Below are 21,676 nucleotides of genomic sequence, written 5' to 3'. Positions count from 1 at the left end.
GTTATTTGTTGATAGGAAATGGTCGTAGGGATGTAACTAGGGCTTTCTTACTTGTGTTGATATATGCCTGTAATTATCAAACAAAAATCTTTAAAAAATGCTTACAAAAAATAACACGACATATGTCCCGATGTTTCTCATATGTAGTAGGGTCAACACAAAGAAGTCAATTTATCAAGATGTCACCACAATGTAGCATTTCAATAATCCATTGAAAATAAGTTATTCGTATTTAAGATATGGTCATATGCTTTTAACTAGGGTTTTATTTCGTTATGTTATTACATGCTTGCAATTATCGAAGAAGGAACCAAAAAAAAAGGCACTGCTCACGAAGAAAAACTATAAACAAGTCGTCATGTCAATGATGCGCTTTTAGTTACCTTGCATCTTAAAACGAGCGAGCATAAGGTAGACAGTAGGTTTATGGTTAAACATGCCCCGATAAAGGCGCGGATTATAGATTTCCAGACGTTCGGTCCATGATTGTTCCATGGAGTATTACAGAGTCTATGAGATTTTAGGTTTAGTGCTTACAATATATCGTATTCCGTTCTACATAAGTTGAAGTGCTTAGTTTCTCGTATTTAATGGTGTTCTATTATGTATTATTTAAACAAAAAGTATGATGTGTGAAGCATGATTATTTTCAATAACATAAACACTAAATCAGATTACATAAAAAGGAAACCGATGGCACGGCAGCATCGACATTGCGAGCTGAAGCTTGTATTTCGCGTTGATGTTATGTTTTGGTGGGACAACACGGACAACATCTCCCGAAGCTTTTAGAAGTAAGACGGACCTTGTCGTCATCTCTTCACATTCATTGTCTTTCCCACTGCAATATGGGCTATGGGGGTACCAGGATAGTCATACAAGTTGATGATAAGTTGGACTGGAATATAAGAAACCATGTGATGGTTTCGAAGAATCAAAATCCCTTGATGTCGTTGTAGATAGTTTTGTTTTACATGACGAGAAGTTCAATTACAATATGTTGGTGGAATTGTTAACGAAAAGAATATTTTAGTTTGTTTATGTATATATTAGCGAGTGTGTCCCACATCGGTGTGTGGAGGATTCGCAGACGACTTTATAAATATATCTTGTAGGTTATTAATCACCGGGCTTGGTAACGTTTGCCTGTAACCCAAGTGGGGGTATCAAAGTGGGTTGGATTATGATTTGGTCGAGTTTGGTTGGGTTTGGTGGTGTGTAATTTGACCTGCCCGTTCCAAGTCGAGAGTTGGTTCAAGTGGCTTGAGCGAAGGCTTTGGGTCTCTTGGAACCTAGAGAAGGGGGCAATGCGTTAGGCTGGCTTCACAGAGCTGCGAAAACTCCTCGCTTCCGACGGTGGAAGGATAACAGGTCTCGGCTCTTCAGGCCCATATTGCCGACTAGTCCGACTCAAATGGACACCCGCTTTTTTTTTTTTTTTTTTAACCTGTCCATTTTGTCACTACTATCTATTTCTTCTATATTCACATAAACCTTGTTTTGTTTCATCTCCTGAAGAAAAGATCATTAAAACCAAGTCATAACTATCTGTCCTTTTGAGTCTCTTGGAGCTTAATTAGCATATTTGAAACAAATCCATAAAAGGTATAAGAAATCAGCAAACAAGCTAGGTCCATGGTTGAAATTAGGGGAGTGGGTTTCATCTTTCTGGCCCTCTTATGAAGGATAACTGATAGCTAGTTTCTGCTGGATTTGTTTTGTTTCATCTTCCTTCCTAAAGAAAAAGATCATATAAAAAAAACTCATGGATATCTATCCTGATCAGTCTCTTTGAACTTAGCATGACAAGGGATGCCCATGAAAGAAATGAACTTAGCATGACACTGGATGCCCATGAAAGAAATCCGTAACAGGTAAAAGCATGGTTGAAATTACAGGAGTGGGCTCCCATGCAAAGATTTTCTGTCACTTATTTTTATTGGAAAGATAACAAGTTTCTGCTGGATTAATACAACTTTTCAAATCAAATCTATCAACATTGAACTGAATATTGGAGGGGTGCGCCGGGCCCTGGCAGTAGTGTAAGACCAAAGCGACGCATGAAGAACCCCAGCAGCAAGCTACTGTAACGGGCCTTCCCCCATAAAAAATAAGATTAATATCGAGTGGGCCGATGGCCCACATATCAGATATTAAACTGATAAGAACAGATACTACACTTGATCTTAGCCAAAAGGCCGAGAAAGGTATGCTTCTTACAGCTGTGGGCTTCCCCTTTTCTACTCGCCTCCCTCTTGTCTGCTTCCTCCATTCACCCGATGTGGGAACTGCATGGGATGCACACACTTTCGCTTTCACTGCCAGCGGTTCCTTCCTTCACCAACCAAAACAGCTTCAATATTATTCTTTTACTTCTTTACTTTCTGAGTTTCTGTATATATTCAAATCAAACTTACACTACTGCATATGCATATGTGTTTATGATTGCATTGCCTTTTCTTTTCTTATTTTTCTGTAAACAGAACAACTTCATTTCATGCTGATAGTTAGTCAATTACAAATGGCTCCTTCCACTCGTGTACCTACTATCCTTTGCTTTTGTCCATTTACTTTTTTATCACATATCTATCAACTAAATTAATAAATAATGCACAAACTCAAACTTCTCAGATAAGTCCAACACTGTTAAAATCCATTCTATCAAAATATGTGTTTTTAATCATACGTAATCCTTTTAGCTTGTTTTTCTGATAAAAATCATATTATATCTTGAAACCATATAATTTTATAATCATATCTAACACATTTCTTACTCCTTTAATATCCTGACAAAATTTATTTTCCGGGCAACCGTTTCTTTGTTACGTCATCCCGTTCCCAGGTAAGATTCAACCATAAATTATTCTTCCCGTAACTGTTCACTATTCCTTTCCAAGATACTATCTGCTTTTTCAACCAACATGTCCCGCTATTCTCATCGGCTTGCTATTTCGTCATTGCTGGAATCACACCATCTTTGTTGGCTTAATCGGATTTGTTGTAATCCAAACTTGGAGCAAAAGATTTGGCCCTATCTTTGACCGGGTTTTGTGGAAAATAAAAAGGATAGTGGCTTCACTTGAGCATGGATTTGTGGCTAGATGGTAGCTTATTATCCAGCTCTTTATTTGGTATAAATAGATGTACTTTGTTTTCGTTTGGTATATAGGAAGATGTAGACGTTTTGTAATCACGTTCCATTTTTGCAAGTTTACATACATATTTACGTGACTAGTGTGTGTTGTGTGTGTGTCTGTGTGTTTTCAAGGGCGTGTACCAACATTTGGTATCAGAGCTTAGGGCTAGTGAAGAGGAACAAGGCCGTTTTGAGAGTCGACCTCGAAGGGGAGGAGCCTTCGGGCACAAAGTTGCTATCGCAGCGGAAAGGGGGTTGTTTGGCAGCGGTTTCTCGACTGGAGGTTCTAGTTGATACAAATGGCAGAACACTGTTGTGTGCAGCAGGTGGCTGCGGTTAATTGTGGTGATTTGCCGGTTGAAACAAGATGTGATGATGGTGAAGTAGGTCACAGAGGGTCGTTGTGCTTTTCGGTATAGCATGCAATGGGTGTTAACAGAGATGAAGGCGATCGTGAGGGTGCTTCGAGGTGTTTTTGCTCATGATTTTCATTGGTGTAAAATCCAATGGTTGTGCTCTTGGCTGTGAAGGCAAGAATGGTGGTTCTTCCGGCGGTAGGCTGTGGGGTAGGTCACCGGAAAATGGAGAGATTTACCGAAGATGAGTAAGAAAACAAATAGAAAAGATCCGTCAAAGCAGGTGGCTTTGGGTTTATTTCGTTTTCCAGGTGAAAGAAGACGGGAAAAGCGGGTTGCTTTGTTTTCTTTATTTGTGGAAGAAGGCTCTCGTTTCACAGAAGTGTTAGGTGAAAACGGATTCTCTGTGGTGACAAACAACAGCCGGGTGTGGAAGACTTTGGACGGACGGAGGTGAAGGTCGGGTGCGCGGGAAATATCGGGATTAGGTGATGACTTTGGACCTGACTGAGGTGGAGGCCGGGTGTCCGGGAAAGGTCAAGAATCAAGATGGAAAAAGGGCGATTAAAGGTTGTTTTGAGCAAATGGCGTGAACAACCGATTAAGGGGGTGATTGTTGGATTAATCGGTTCCGTTGTCATTGGTTCACCCGCATGATTGGAACGTTAGTTTTAATGAGTATTTATGAATTTATATGTTATGTTTTAATTTGTAGTTTATTATTTAGAATTTAGCTTCTAGTTTGAGCGAAGTATATGGAGTTGTACTGGTCCTTAGCTTGTACCGAGTCTTGAGTAAATAAAATAAAGTTTTTTTTCCTGGTCTTTTACTCTTCAGATTGCTGCACATAGAATTATAAAAATCTTTCTTCTTGCTGTCTTCATACATTACGTGAGTTAGTTGCGTGTGTCTTAAAGGACCTGTGCCAACAATCTTCGCCTCCTAACATTTTACAATCACTTCCAATTCGATTCTAACAATTATCGGATAACTTTTACCTAAAAAATATATTTAGAATAAAGAAAATTGCTCGATAATAACGTTATATGCGAGTTCAGGTGAAAAGGAAAGTTCCATATTCAACAATCGAAACTCAATGTCCGCGCTTGTTATACCATCTGTGATGTTTAATTTTCAATTGAGTGTACATAAGGTGCGATGATCCATGTTCTAACAGCATCACTACATCACTTAAGCCGTCTATTTCAACTTTCAAGTGGTGTCATATCAAGAGGTGGGTCTCCATTAATGGAACTTGATACTCAAAACAAGCTTCTATAATAAAGGAATTGTAATTCAAGTGATTGCTTGGATGTAATTGATGAAGCGACTCGACTACTATCAACCACCCTTGCTTCAAACTCCAAAATTCATCCATCACTTCAATTTTCTCTCATTCTATCTGTATCGTGTTCTTTACGTCATCAGTAGAGTTCCTCTTACTCATAACTTGTTCCTCCAGCATTGCTTTTCGTCTCATATTAGTATCAGCCAAGTCATTCTTAATTTCATGTTAGAGGTCTTTAATTACTTTACATTTATATCCCAACGACCACATAGTTATAAATATAAGATATGAGGTACAAGACGTGCACTTCAAGCTCCACTTATTCGGAAAAAAACACTTTATTTAAGTTTTAATCGTCAGATAAACATGAGTCTCAGATATCGTCAACACCCAAATTGGCACAACACTTATCTTAACCGCAAATCTAAAGTAGCAATGTACTTCAAACATCCTCGTTCATCAACTTTTACCTTTGAAAGATTTTTTTTTGCTTAAATCATCGATTTGCCAACAACTTAGCAATGATTTTGTATTGTAACACAATCAAACTAATTGGTCGATAATATATTACCTTTGAAATAATTTTTTTTCTTTAACGACCTACCCACGTGTGGAACCGGAGTGATGAAATAACTATTACAGCCGTGTGGAATATTAGCTGAAAGAATAAACTTTGTGACGCCATCAAAAATATCATATTTCAGTAAATCCCAATGTTTTTTTTACAAACTTAAAGGAAAAACCATCCGCACCCGAAACTTTATCCTCTTCATACGACCAAACAGCACTTCTAATTTCCTCAATCATGCACAGAACTTCGATACACTCGTCCTGATACGATGCAAGACTTGTACACTGTGTGCTATGTTTTTGAACACTCTCGCCTCCGAACCTGTTAAATTTAACATATTTTACTAAAATAATCCTCTCACCAATTTGTGGATCATCCGGCTAACTCATTGTTATTATACCACGGATAACAAGGTCCATGTGTCTTTTATAAAGAATATTGTTATCGTACCTTGAGTTTGCGTCCCCTTCAATTCTCCGATAAATCTTAGCTTTTTGAATAACGTATAAAGTTTCCAATTTCTCATAATCATGAGTTTTTCTCAAAACATTCGAACGATCCCCATTGCTTTTGGAGTGGCATTTCCTTGATCAATCTCACAAAGTCTTCATTGTAACATATTATTTTCACCATTGTTTATTATTATTATTATTCAAATTTTGATGAAGCATTCATTTTTTTAAACTTTTCTTGGATCAACACTAATTTACTTGTGTTAGGTGAATGTCTGAATCTAATGAACGGTTCAAAATCTCTATAACATCGTCAAAATCATCCCATTTAATGCAAAAATAATACAACTTGAAAGTTGCCACCGCGTGTTTGAAAAGAACGTGTCTATAATCCAAAATTGATTTATCCGACGACATTAACATAAAACCCGAAACATCTACAAGATTCTCGAAAACTACAAATCTATCCGATTTGCTAGTTTTTAACCATTAACACTAATTTTGGTACGATCATACCCACCCATAGGAACATTTCTTATCAAGTAGCCCAACTTTATGAATGAAATCATTAAATGAATTTGGCATATCTTGAGGGAGAAAAAAAAAAAAAGTACCCTCCCGGAGTGTAAATCTGATAGAAAACTAGATAAGGTGTGTATTCATGAAAAACTTAGGAATCACACAAGCCCCCTCGACAATAATAACGTATTCTTTCCGGGTACCTGTATTTATTACAACCACCAAAGGATCCTAAATGCCTCGTAATACTCATTTGGCCCTTTCCCTAAATACTCTTTACTTTTACAGGATCTAACGGACCATACATGTTTCTTGGATCCCAAAAAGCCTAAAAGTATGCTTTCTACACAACTTCATGTCTTTATTCCATTTGTTATTGCTTCCATCCCACAAACATTTAACAGAAAGAATATTCGTTTATCCATTGTGTTCTCACTCAATAATTTAAGAACGTATGATTTACAACCTTTCGAGTACGTTCTCACGTGGCAGAGTATAAGGATGAATAATCGGCTTATCCAACGAATTCTCGACATCAAAATCATGTTCCTTGACTATGGATTGCTTCTAGAACCCCTCGACAGCAACACAATGAAATCAACCCCATCAAACCCTCGTAGTTTCGCAATGGATTGAGACGAGCTTCCATCTTCATTGGCATTAACTTAGTTTATTTATCTTCCTTATCATTAGTTATGTCTTTCACAGTGACCATGTCCTCCCAAGATATTTGTTTTTTTAAATTAGCACTATCACCCTCAAAACACATGTCATCCCTCCTGTGCATGCTTTTTTTTTCCAACTTGATTTGATAGACCTCCATAAACTTTATCCCCACAACCGGTGTTTGCTCATGTGTATGCTGAACAATATCCATAAAAACATTCTCCTACTCATCGCCACTTACATCCTCACCATCAATTGATTCATTGTATTCTCCTTGTTGACTTATATCATCCACATTCTTCTAAATGTTATCAACGCGGCATCTAATCCCTTTCACACACACTCTATGCTGCTGCCACTTACATCCTCGCCATTAATTAATCGAATCATTGTATTTTTCCTTTTTGACTTATATCATCCATATTGTTCTAAATGTTATGAACCCGACATCTAATTCCTTTCATGTACACTCATTGCTTCACTTCTTCATTTACCACCGTAACACACTCTACCATTTTCTGATTTAATTGATTTTACACACTCTCATCCGTTAAATGTTTCTTTTTTTCTTATCCCGGTCAACAAACATAGCTTCATCCCAAGAAATTGTAATTTTTTTTAATGCAACGGATGTCCAAGCACACAGAGGAAGGGAATTAAGGCCCTAAATTTCAAGCCACACCATCCTTTAATCAACCGAAAAGTTATCTGTTAACAACCTCATCTCCTTAATGTGCCAATATTCTCTTCATATTTTTTCGAACTAACTGCAAGGATTTTGAGACTAGGATTCAATACACACTCACATACCACCAATATACTTAACTTTAATTTTGTTAAATTATTCTTCACTACACACCTTATACAAGTTTTCTATGAGATTCAAATTTCGAACACACCCAAGATCCATACACGATAAGTCTATCAAATTCTACATAAAATTTTGTTCCAAAAAAACATAATATGTTCATGTTGACTACGTGTCTCCCCTTCCCTACCGACATCGAGGCATAAGATTTTGAATTTCCTTCCCGACTTCATTTTTATTACCATCTGAATTTACTTGTGGTCTCTGTTGATCCGTATGGACTAACTTTGTTTTCTCTTCCCTTCTAAGCATTGCAGTCGAAAAAAATAAAAGAAATCTCCCAATCGATATGGTGCAAAAGTTTTGAATTAAACACTGCTTGTTATCAACATGTAAGAATCTGACAAAACCAAGCTTCATCCCTAACAACTTCTTAGCCATATAAACATCAACCACTACTCCGTATTTTTCACATATCTTCCACAAATCCTTCGTCTCCAAATCCCCTTGAAAAAATTGTAACAAAAATGTCGTCAAAGACAAATCTCCCACCTTCTTTAAATCAATGTTCTCCTTTGATTCGGTTTTCTTCCCAAACATCCACTCAACAATTTGTGTGTTTGCATGTTTACTCGGCATGATTCTCATGTGAACCCACCTTGAATGCAGTTGAACCCCCCCCCCCCCCCCACCCCCCACCAAGACCGGAACGCTACACAGAGGTCATTGCAAGCTTTTTTTGTTTTCAAAACATTCCACAATTAACCTTGAATGCAGTTTACCGATTTGAAGGTTATTCATCTTTCATTTTCATCTAACACTTGATTTCATGCTCTTATATCGAAAAATAACTAGGATTTTGATTTTTTAACTTGTGTAATGTCGGTTTTGTATTTTGAAAATATATTAGGCGTCATGGCCTCGGCTTGAGATGTCAGTTTTTAATAGTTATACTAAAAATATCATCACATATTTTCCTATATGTGTTATGATTTAATAGATTTAACACACAAAAGTAATTTTAGCCTGATGTCCCCATAATATAGTATTTCAAAAATGCATTTCCAGTAAGTTATTTGTTGATAGGAAATGGTCGTAGGGATGTAACTAGGGCTTTCTTACTTGTGTTGATATATGCCTGTAATTATCAAACAAAAATCTTTAAAAAATGCTTACAAAAAATAACACGACATATGTCCCGATGTTTCTCATATGTAGTAGGGTCAACACAAAGAAGTCAATTTATCAAGATGTCACCACAATGTAGCATTTCAATAATCCATTGAAAATAAGCTATTCGTATTTAAGATATGGTCATATGCTTTTAACTAGGGTTTTATTTCGTTATGTTATTACATGCTTGCAATTATCGAAGAAGGAACCAAAAAAAAGGCACTGCTCACGAAGAAAAACTATAAACAAGGCGTCATGTCAATGATGCGCTTTTAGTTACCTTGCATCTTAAAACGAGCGACCATAAGGTAGACAGTAGGTTTATGGTTAAACATGCCCCGATAAAGGCGCGGATTATAGATTTCCAGACGTTCGGTCCATGATTGTTCCATGGAGTATTACAGAGTCTATGAGATTTTAGGTTTAGTGCTTACAATATATCGTATTCCGTTCTACATAAGTTGAAGTGCTTAGTTTCTCGTATTTAATGGTGTTCTATTATGTATTATTTAAACAAAAAGTATGATGTGTGAAGCATGATTATTTTCAATAACATAAACACTAAATCAGATTACATAAAAAGGAAACCGATGGCACGGCAGCATCGACATTGCGAGCTGAAGCTTGTATTTCGCGTTGATGTTATGTTTTGGTGGGACAACACGGACAACATCTCCCGAAGCTTTTAGAAGTAAGACGGACCTTGTCGTCATCTCTTCACATTCATTGTCTTTCCCACTGCAATATGGGCTATGGGGGTACCAGGATAGTCATACAAGTTGATGATAAGTTGGACTGGAATATAAGAAACCATGTGATGGTTTCGAAGAATCAAAATCCCTTGATGTCGTTGTAGATAGTTTTGTTTTACATGACGAGAAGTTCAATTACAATATGTTGGTGGAATTGTTAACGAAAAGAATATTTTAGTTTGTTTATGTATATATTAGCGAGTGTGTCCCACATCGGTGTGTGGAGGATTCGCAGACGACTCTATAAATATATCTTGTAGGTTATTAATCACCGGGCTTGGTAACGTTTGCCTGTAACCCAAGTGGGGGTATCAAAGTGGGTTGGATTATGATTTGGTCGAGTTTGGTTGGGTTTGGTGGTGTGTAATTTGACCTGCCCGTTCCAAGTCGAGAGTTGGTTCAAGTGGCTTGAGCGAAGGCTTTGGGTCTCTTGGAACCTAGAGAAGGGGGCAATGCGTTAGGCTGGCTTCACAGAGCTGCGAAAACTCCTCGCTTCCGACGGTGGAAGGATAACAGGTCTCGGCTCTTCAGGCCCATATTGCCGACTAGTCCGACTCAAATGGACACCCGCTTTTTTTTTTTTTTTTAACCTGTCCATTTTGTCACTACTATCTATTTCTTCTATATTCACATAAACCTTGTTTTGTTTCATCTCCTGAAGAAAAGATCATTAAAACCAAGTCATAACTATCTGTCCTTTTGAGTCTCTTGGAGCTTAATTAGCATATTTGAAACAAATCCATAAAAGGTATAAGAAATCAGCAAACAAGCTAGGTCCATGGTTGAAATTAGGGGAGTGGGTTTCATCTTTCTGGCCCTCTTATGAAGGATAACTGATAGCTAGTTTCTGCTGGATTTGTTTTGTTTCATCTTCCTTCCTAAAGAAAAAGATCATATAAAAAAAACTCATGGATATCTATCCTGATCAGTCTCTTTGAACTTAGCATGACAAGGGATGCCCATGAAAGAAATGAACTTAGCATGACACTGGATGCCCATGAAAGAAATCCGTAACAGGTAAAAGCATGGTTGAAATTACAGGAGTGGGCTCCCATGCAAAGATTTTCTGTCACTTATTTTTATTGGAAAGATAACAAGTTTCTGCTGGATTAATACAACTTTTCAAATCAAATCTATCAACATTGAACTGAATATTGGAGGGGTGCGCCGGGCCCTGGCAGTAGTGTAAGACCAAAGCGACGCATGAAGAACCCCAGCAGCAAGCTACTGTAACGGGCCTTCCCCCATAAAAAATAAGATTAATATCGAGTGGGCCGATGGCCCACATATCAGATATTAAACTGATAAGAACAGATACTACACTTGATCTTAGCCAAAAGGCCGAGAAAGGTATGCTTCTTACAGCTGTGGGCTTCCCCTTTTCTACTCGCCTCCCTCTTGTCTGCTTCCTCCATTCACCCGATGTGGGAACTGCATGGGATGCACACACTTTCGCTTTCACTGCCAGCGGTTCCTTCCTTCACCAACCAAAACAGCTTCAATATTATTCTTTTACTTCTTTACTTTCTGAGTTTCTGTATATATTCAAATCAAACTTACACTACTGCATATGCATATGTGTTTATGATTGCATTGCCTTTTCTTTTCTTATTTTTCTGTAAACAGAACAACTTCATTTCATGCTGATAGTTAGTCAATTACAAATGGCTCCTTCCACTCGTGTACCTACTATCCTTTGCTTTTGTCCATTTACTTTTTTATCACATATCTATCAACTAAATTAATAAATAATGCACAAACTCAAACTTCTCAGATAAGTCCAACACTGTTAAAATCCATTCTATCAAAATATGTGTTTTTAATCATACGTAATCCTTTTAGCTTGTTTTTCTGATAAAAATCATATTATATCTTGAAACCATATAATTTTATAATCATATCTAACACATTTCTTACTCCTTTAATATCCTGACAAAATTTATTTTCCGGGCAACCGTTTCTTTGTTACGTCATCCCGTTCCCAGGTAAGATTCAACCATAAATTATTCTTCCCGTAACTGTTCACTATTCCTTTCCAAGATACTATCTGCTTTTTCAACCAACATGTCCCGCTATTCTCATCGGCTTGCTATTTCGTCATTGCTGGAATCACACCATCTTTGTTGGCTTAATCGGATTTGTTGTAATCCAAACTTGGAGCAAAAGATTTGGCCCTATCTTTGACCGGGTTTTGTGGAAAATAAAAAGGATAGTGGCTTCACTTGAGCATGGATTTGTGGCTAGATGGTAGCTTATTATCCAGCTCTTTATTTGGTATAAATAGATGTACTTTGTTTTCGTTTGGTATATAGGAAGATGTAGACGTTTTGTAATCACGTTCCATTTTTGCAAGTTTACATACATATTTACGTGACTAGTGTGTGTTGTGTGTGTGTCTGTGTGTTTTCAAGGGCGTGTACCAACATTTGGTATCAGAGCTTAGGGCTAGTGAAGAGGAACAAGGCCGTTTTGAGAGTCGACCTCGAAGGGGAGGAGCCTTCGGGCACAAAGTTGCTATCGCAGCGGAAAGGGGGTTGTTTGGCAGCGGTTTCTCGACTGGAGGTTCTAGTTGATACAAATGGCAGAACACTGTTGTGTGCAGCAGGTGGCTGCGGTTAATTGTGGTGATTTGCCGGTTGAAACAAGATGTGATGATGGTGAAGTAGGTCACAGAGGGTCGTTGTGCTTTTCGGTATAGCATGCAATGGGTGTTAACAGAGATGAAGGCGATCGTGAGGGTGCTTCGAGGTGTTTTTGCTCATGATTTTCATTGGTGTAAAATCCAATGGTTGTGCTCTTGGCTGTGAAGGCAAGAATGGTGGTTCTTCCGGCGGTAGGCTGTGGGGTAGGTCACCGGAAAATGGAGAGATTTACCGAAGATGAGTAAGAAAACAAATAGAAAAGATCCGTCAAAGCAGGTGGCTTTGGGTTTATTTCGTTTTCCAGGTGAAAGAAGACGGGAAAAGCGGGTTGGTTTGTTTTCTTTATTTGTGGAAGAAGGCTCTCGTTTCACAGAAGTGTTAGGTGAAAACGGATTCTCTGTGGTGACAAACAACAGCCGGGTGTGGAAGACTTTGGACGGACGGAGGTGAAGGTCGGGTGCGCGGGAAATATCGGGATTAGGTGATGACTTTGGACCTGACTGAGGTGGAGGCCGGGTGTCCGGGAAAGGTCAAGAATCAAGATGGAAAAAGGGCGATTAAAGGTTGTTTTGAGCAAATGGCGTGAACAACCGATTAAGGGGGTGATTGTTGGATTAATCGGTTCCGTTGTCATTGGTTCACCCGCATGATTGGAACGTTAGTTTTAATGAGTATTTATGAATTTATATGTTATGTTTTAATTTGTAGTTTATTATTTAGAATTTAGCTTCTAGTTTGAGCGAAGTATATGGAGTTGTACTGGTCCTTAGCTTGTACCGAGTCTTGAGTAAATAAAATAAAGTTTTTTTTCCTGGTCTTTTACTCTTCAGATTGCTGCACATAGAATTATAAAAATCTTTCTTCTTGCTGTCTTCATACATTACGTGAGTTAGTTGCGTGTGTCTTAAAGGACCTGTGCCAACAATCTTCGCCTCCTAACATTTTACAATCACTTCCAATTCGATTCTAACAATTATCTGATAACTTTTACCTAAAAAATATATTTAGAATAAAGAAAATTGCTCGATAATAACGTTATATGCGAGTTCAGGTGAAAAGGAAAGTTCCATATTCAACAATCGAAACTCAATGTCCGCGCTTGTTATACCATCTGTGATGTTTAATTTTCAATTGAGTGTACATAAGGTGCGATGATCCATGTTCTAACAGCATCACTACATCACTTAAGCCGTCTATTTCAACTTTCAAGTGGTGTCATATCAAGAGGTGGGTCTCCATTAATGGAACTTGATACTCAAAACAAGCTTCTATAATAAAGGAATTGTAATTCAAGTGATTGCTTGGATGTAATTGATGAAGCGACTCGACTACTATCAACCACCGTTGCTTCAAACTCCAAAATTCATCCATCACTTCAATTTTCTCTCATTCTATCTGTATCGTGTTCTTTACGTCATCAGTAGAGTTCCTCTTACTCATAACTTGTTCCTCCAGCATTGCTTTTCGTCTCATATTAGTATCAGCCAAGTCATTCTTAATTTCATGTTAGAGGTCTTTAATTACTTTACATTTATATCCCAACGACCACATAGTTATAAATATAAGATATGAGGTACAAGACGTGCACTTCAAGCTCCACTTATTCGGAAAAAAACACTTTATTTAAGTTTTAATCGTCAGATAAACATGAGTCTCAGATATCGTCAACACCCAAATTGGCACAACACTTATCTTAACCGCAAATCTAAAGTAGCAATGTACTTCAAACATCCTCGTTCATCAACTTTTACCTTTGAAAGATTTTTTTTGCTTAAATCATCGATTTGCCAACAACTTAGCAATGATTTTGTATTGTAACACAATCAAACTAATTGGTCGATAATATATTACCTTTGAAATAATTTTTTTTCTTTAACGACCTACCCACGTGTGGAACCGGAGTGATGAAATAACTATTACAGCCGTGTGGAATATTAGCTGAAAGAATAAACTTTGTGACGCCATCAAAAATATCATATTTCAGTAAATCCCAATGTTTTTTTTTTACAAACTTATAGGAAAAACCATCCGCACCCTAAACCTTATCCTCTTCACACGACCAAACAACACTTCTAATTTCCTCAATCATGCACAGAACTTCGATACACTCATCCTGATACGATGCAAGACTTGTACACTGTGTGCTATGTTTTTGAACACTCTCGCCTCCGAACCTGTTAAATTTAACATATTTTACTAAAATAATCCTCTCACCAATTTGTGGATCATCCGGCTAACTCATTGTTTTTATACCACGGATAACAAGGTCCATGTGTCTTCTATAAAGAATATTGTTATCGTACCTTGAGTTTGCGTCCCCTTCAATTCTCCGATAAATCTTAGCTTTTTGAATAACGTATAAAGTTTCCAATTTCTCATAATCATGAGTTTTTCTCAAAACATTCAAACGATCCCCATTGCTTTTGGAGTGGCATTTCCTTGATCAATCTCACAAAGTCTTCATTGTAACATATTATTTTCACCATTGTTTATTATTATTATTATTATTATTATTATTATTATTATTATTATTCAAATTTTGATGAAGCATTCATTTTTTTAAACTTTTCTTGGATCAACACTAATTTACTTGTGTTAGGTGAATGTCTGAATCTAATGAACGGTTCAAAATCTCTATAACATCGTCAAAATCATCCCATTTAATGCAAAAATAATACAACTTGAAAGTTGCCACCGCGTGTTTGAAAAGAACGTGTCTATAATCCAAAATTGATTTATCCGACGACATTAACATAAAACCCGAAACATCTACAAGATTCTCGAAAACTACAAATCTATCCGATTTGCTAGTTTTTAACCATTAACACTAATTTTGGTACGATCATACCCACCCATAGGAACATTTCTTATCAAGTAGCCCAACTTTATGAATGAAATCATTAAATGAATTTGGCATATCTTGAGGGAGAAAAAAAAAAAAAGTACCCTCCCGGAGTGTAAATCTGATAGAAAACTAGATAAGGTGTGTATTCATGAAAAACTTAGGAATCACACAAGCCCCCTCGACAATAATAACGTATTCTTTCCGGGTACCTGTATTTATTACAACCACCAAAGGATCCTAAATGCCTCGTAATACTCATTTGGCCCTTTCCCTAAATACTCTTTACTTTTACAGGATCTAACGGACCATACATGTTTCTTGGATCCCAAAAAGCCTAAAAGTATGCTTTCTACACAACTTCATGTCTTTATTCCATTTGTTATTGCTTCCATCCCACAAACATTTAACAGAAAGAATATTCGTTTATCCATTGTGTTCTCACTCAATAATTTAAGAACGTATGATTTACAACCTTTCGAGTACGTTCTCACGTGGCAGAGTATAAGGATGAATAATCGGCTTATCCAACGAATTCTCGACATCAAAATCATGTTCCTTGACTATGGATTGCTTCTAGAACCCCTCGACAGCAACACAATGAAATCAACCCCATCAAACCCTCGTAGTTTCGCAATGGATTGAGACGAGCTTCCATCTTCATTGGCATTAACTTAGTTTATTTATCTTCCTTATCATTAGTTATGTCTTTCACAGTGACCATGTCCTCCCAAGATATTTGTTTTTTTAAATTAGCACTATCACCCTCAAAACACATGTCATCCCTCCTGTGCATGCTTTTTTTTTCCAACTTGATTTGATAGACCTCCATAAACTTTATCCCCACAACCGGTGTTTGCTCATGTGTATGCTGAACAATATCCATAAAAACATTCTCCTACTCATCGCCACTTACATCCTCACCATCAATTGATTCATTGTATTCTCCTTGTTGACTTATATCATCCACATTCTTCTAAATGTTATCAACGCGGCATCTAATCCCTTTCACACACACTCTATGCTGCTGCCACTTACATCCTCGCCATTAATTAATCGAATCATTGTATTTTTCCTTTTTGACTTATATCATCCATATTGTTCTAAATGTTATGAACCCGACATCTAATTCCTTTCATGTACACTCATTGCTTCACTTCTTCATTTACCACCGTAACACACTCTACCATTTTCTGATTTAATTGATTTTACACACTCTCATCCGTTAAATGTTTCTTTTTTTCTTATCCCGGTCAACAAACATAGCTTCATCCCAAGAAATTGTAATTTTTTTTAATGCAACGGATGTCCAAGCACACAGAGGAAGGGAATTAAGGCCCTAAATTTCAAGCCACACCATCCTTTAATCAACCGAAAAGTTATCTGTTAACAACCTCATCTCCTTAATGTGCCAATATTCTCTTCATATTTTTTCGAACTAACTGCAAGGATTTTGAGACTAGGATTCAATACACACTCACATACCACCAATATACTTAACTTTAATTTTGTTAAATTATTCTTCACTACACACCTTATACAAGTTTTCTATGAGATTCAAATTTCGAACACACCCAAGATCCATACACGATAAGTCTATCAAATTCTACATAAAATTTTGTTCCAAAAAAACATAATATGTTCATGTTGACTACGTGTCTCCCCTTCCCTACCGACATCGAGGCATAAGATTTTGAATTTCCTTCCCGACTTCATTTTTATTACCATCTGAATTTACTTGTGGTCTCTGTTGATCCGTATGGACTAACTTTGTTTTCTCTTCCCTTCTAAGCATTGCAGTCGAAAAAAATAAAAGAAATCTCCCAATCGATATGGTGCAAAAGTTTTGAATTAAACACTGCTTGTTATCAACATGTAAGAATCTGACAAAACCAAGCTTCATCCCTAACAACTTCTTAGCCATATAAACATCAACCACTACTCCGTATTTTTCACATATCTTCCACAAATCCTTCGTCTCCAAATCCCCTTGAAAAAATTGTAACAAAAATGTCGTCAAAGACAAATCTCCCACCTTCTTTAAATCAATGTTCTCATTTGATTCGGTTTTCTTCCCAAACATCCACTCAACAATTTGTGTGTTTGCATGTTTACTCGGCATGATTCTCATGTGAACCCACCTTGAATGCAGTTGAACCCCCCACCCCCCACCAAGACCGGAATGCTACACAGAGGTCATTGCAAGCTTTTTTTGTTTTCAAAACATTCCACAATTAACCTTGAATGCAGTTTACCGATTTGAAGGTTATTCATCTTTCATTTTCATCTAACACTTGATTTCATGCTCTTATATCGAAAAATAACTAGGATTTTGATTTTTTAACTTGTGTAATGTCGGTTTTGTATTTTGAAAATATATTAGGCGTCATGGCCTCGGCTTGAGATGTCAGTTTTTAATAGTTATACTAAAAATATCATCACATATTTTCCTATATGTGTTATGATTTAATAGATTTAACACACAAAAGTAATTTTAGCCTGATGTCCCCATAATATAGTATTTCAAAAATGCATTTCCAGTAAGTTATTTGTTGATAGGAAATGGTCGTAGGGATGTAACTAGGGCTTTCTTACTTGTGTTGATATATGCCTGTAATTATCAAACAAAAATCTTTAAAAAATGCTTACAAAAAATAACACGACATATGTCCCGATGTTTCTCATATGTAGTAGGGTCAACACAAAGAAGTCAATTTATCAAGATGTCACCACAATGTAGCATTTCAATAATCCATTGAAAATAAGTTATTCGTATTTAAGATATGGTCATATGCTTTTAACTAGGGTTTTATTTCGTTATGTTATTACATGCTTGCAATTATCGAAGAAGGAACCAAAAAAAAGGCACTGCTCACGAAGAAAAACTATAAACAAGTCGTCATGTCAATGATGCGCTTTTAGTTACCTTGCATCTTAAAACGAGCGACCATAAGGTAGACAGTAGGTTTATGGTTAAACATGCCCCGATAAAGGCGCGGATTATAGATTTCCAGACGTTCGGTCCATGATTGTTCCATGGAGTATTACAGAGTCTATGAGATTTTAGGTTTAGTGCTTACAATATATCGTATTCCGTTCTACATAAGTTGAAGTGCTTAGTTTCTCGTATTTAATGGTGTTCTATTATGTATTATTTAAACAAAAAGTATGATGTGTGAAGCATGATTATTTTCAATAACATAAACACTAAATCAGATTACATAAAAAGGAAACCGATGGCACGGCAGCATCGACATTGCGAGCTGAAGCTTGTATTTCGCGTTGATGTTATGTTTTGGTGGGACAACACGGACAACATCTCCCGAAGCTTTTAGAAGTAAGACGGACCTTGTCGTCATCTCTTCACATTCATTGTCTTTCCCACTGCCATATGGGCTATGGGGGTACCAGGATAGTCATACAAGTTGATGATAAGTTGGACTGGAATATAAGAAACCATGTGATGGTTTCGAAGAATCAAAATCCCTTGATGTCGTTGTAGATAGTTTTGTTTTACATGACGAGAAGTTCAATTACAATATGTTGGTGGAATTGTTAACGAAAAGAATATTTTAGTTTGTTTATGTATATATTAGCGAGTGTGTCCCACATCGGTGTGTGGAGGATTCGCAGACGACTCTATAAATATATCTTGTAGGTTATTAATCACCGGGCTTGGTAACGTTTGCCTGTAACCCAAGTGGGGGTATCAAAGTGGGTTGGATTATGATTTGGTCGAGTTTGGTTGGGTTTGGTGGTGTGTAATTTGACCTGCCCGTTCCAAGTCGAGAGTTGGTTCAAGTGGCTTGAGCGAAGGCTTTGGGTCTCTTGGAACCTAGAGAAGGGGGCAATGCGTTAGGCTGGCTTCACAGAGCTGCGAAAACTCCTCGCTTCCGACGGTGGAAGGATAACAGGTCTCGGCTCTTCAGGCCCATATTGCCGACTAGTCCGACTCAAATGGACACCTGCTTTTTTTTTTTTTTTTAACCTGTCCATTTTGTCACTACTATCTATTTCTTCTATATTCACATAAACCTTGTTTTGTTTCATCTCCTGAAGAAAAGATCATTAAAACCAAGTCATAACTATCTGTCCTTTTGAGTCTCTTGGAGCTTAATTAGCATATTTGAAACAAATCCATAAAAGGTATAAGAAATCAGCAAACAAGCTAGGTCCATGGTTGAAATTAGGGGAGTGGGTTTCATCTTTCTGGCCCTCTTATGAAGGATAACTGATAGCTAGTTTCTGCTGGATTTGTTTTGTTTCATCTTCCTTCCTAAAGAAAAAGATCATATAAAAAAAACTCATGGATATCTATCCTGATCAGTCTCTTTGAACTTAGCATGACAAGGGATGCCCATGAAAGAAATGAACTTAGCATGACACTGGATGCCCATGAAAGAAATCCGTAACAGGTAAAAGCATGGTTGAAATTACAGGAGTGGGCTCCCATGCAAAGATTTTCTGTCACTTATTTTTATTGGAAAGATAACAAGTTTCTGCTGGATTAATACAACTTTTCAAATCAAATCTATCAACATTGAACTGAATATTGGAGGGGTGCGCCGGGCCCTGGCAGTAGTGTAAGACCAAAGCGACGCATGAAGAACCCCAGCAGCAAGCTACTGTAACGGGCCTTCCCCCATAAAAAATAAGATTAATATCGAGTGGGCCGATGGCCCACATATCAGATATTAAACTGATAAGAACAGATACTACACTTGATCTTAGCCAAAAGGCCGAGAAAGGTATGCTTCTTACAGCTGTGGGCTTCCCCTTTTCTACTCGCCTCCCTCTTGTCTGCTTCCTCCATTCACCCGATGTGGGAACTGCATGGGATGCACACACTTTCGCTTTCACTGCCAGCGGTTCCTTCCTTCACCAACCAAAACAGCTTCAATATTATTCTTTTACTTCTTTACTTTCTGAGTTTCTGTATATATTCAAATCAAACTTACACTACTGCATATGCATATGTGTTTATGATTGCATTGCCTTTTCTTTTCTTATTTTTCTGTAAACAGAACAACTTCATTTCATGCTGATAGTTAGTCAATTACAAATGGCTCCTTCCACTCGTGTACCTACTATCCTTTGCTTTTGTCCATTTACTTTTTTATCACATATCTATCAACTAAATTAATAAATAATGCACAAACTCAAACTTCTCAGATAAGTCCAACACTGTTAAAATCCATTCTATCAAAATATGTGTTTTTAATCATACGTAATCCTTTTAGCTTGTTTTTCTGATAAAAATCATATTATATCTTGAAACCATATAATTTTATAATCATATCTAACACATTTCTTACTCCTTTAATATCCTGACAAAATTTATTTTCCGGGCAACCGTTTCTTTGTTACGTCATCCCGTTCCCAGGTAAGATTCAACCATAAATTATTCTTCCCGTAACTGTTCACTATTCCTTTCCAAGATACTATCTGCTTTTTCAACCAACATGTCCCGCTATTCTCATCGGCTTGCTATTTCGTCATTGCTGGAATCACACCATCTTTGTTGGCTTATCGGATTTGTTGTAATCCAAACTTGGAGCAAAAGATTTGGCCCTATCTTTGACCGGGTTTTGTGGAAAATAAAAAGGATAGTGGCTTCACTTGAGCATGGATTTGTGGCTAGATGGTAGCTTATTATCCAGCTCTTTATTTGGTATAAATAGATGTACTTTGTTTTCGTTTGGTATATAGGAAGATGTAGACGTTTTGTAATCACGTTCCATTTTTGCAAGTTTACATACATATTTACGTGACTAGTGTGTGTTGTGTGTGTGTCTGTGTGTTTTCAAGGGCGTGTACCAACATTTGGTATCAGAGCTTAGGGCTAGTGAAGAGGAACAAGGCCGTTTTGAGAGTCGACCTCGAAGGGGAGGAGCCTTCGGGCACAAAGTTGCTATCGCAGCGGAAAGGGGGTTGTTTGGCAGCGGTTTCTCGACTGGAGGTTCTAGTTGATACAAATGGCAGAACACTGTTGTGTGCAGCAGGTGGCTGCGGTTAATTGTGGTGATTTGCCGGTTGAAACAAGATGTGATGATGGTGAAGTAGGTCACAGAGGGTCGTTGTGCTTTTCGGTATAGCATGCAATGGGTGTTAACAGAGATGAAGGCGATCGTGAGGGTGCTTCGAGGTGTTTTTGCTCATGATTTTCATTGGTGTAAAATCCAATGGTTGTGCTCTTGGCTGTGAAGGCAAGAATGGTGGTTCTTCCGGCGGTAGGCTGTGGGGTAGGTCACCGGAAAATGGAGAGATTTACCGAAGATGAGTAAGAAAACAAATAGAAAAGATCCGTCAAAGCAGGTGGCTTTGGGTTTATTTCGTTTTCCAGGTGAAAGAAGACGGGAAAAGCGGGTTGCTTTGTTTTCTTTATTTGTGGAAGAAGGCTCTCGTTTCACAGAAGTGTTAGGTGAAAACGGATTCTCTGTGGTGACAAACAACAGCCGGGTGTGGAAGACT

The 21,676-nt window shown here is 37.5% G+C and overlaps 3 non-coding genes across 3 annotated transcripts; all 3 read right to left on the bottom strand.

The window, feature by feature from the left end:
* Positions 1–2,014: 2,014 nt before the first annotated feature.
* Positions 2,015–2,211, bottom strand: LOC144999388 (U2 spliceosomal RNA). The gene has a single exon (XR_013660861.1). It is a non-coding gene; the product is annotated as a U2 spliceosomal RNA (small nuclear RNA).
* An 8,667-nt stretch (positions 2,212–10,878) lies between these two features.
* On the bottom strand, positions 10,879–11,075 carry LOC144999387 (U2 spliceosomal RNA). Its single transcript, XR_013660860.1, has one exon. It is a non-coding gene; the product is annotated as a U2 spliceosomal RNA (small nuclear RNA).
* An 8,685-nt stretch (positions 11,076–19,760) lies between these two features.
* Positions 19,761–19,957, bottom strand: LOC144999384 (U2 spliceosomal RNA). The gene has a single exon (XR_013660859.1). It is a non-coding gene; the product is annotated as a U2 spliceosomal RNA (small nuclear RNA).
* Between the last annotated feature and the right edge of the window lie 1,719 nt (positions 19,958–21,676).

This window comes from Lactuca saligna, chromosome 5 (genome assembly GCF_052625555.1).
Source record: "Lactuca saligna cultivar CGN05327 chromosome 5, ASM5262555v1, whole genome shotgun sequence".
Taxonomy (NCBI): Eukaryota; Viridiplantae; Streptophyta; class Magnoliopsida; order Asterales; family Asteraceae; genus Lactuca; species Lactuca saligna.
The sequence above is the reverse complement of the archived record's forward strand: the minus strand, read 5'-3'. Positions and strand labels throughout refer to the sequence as shown.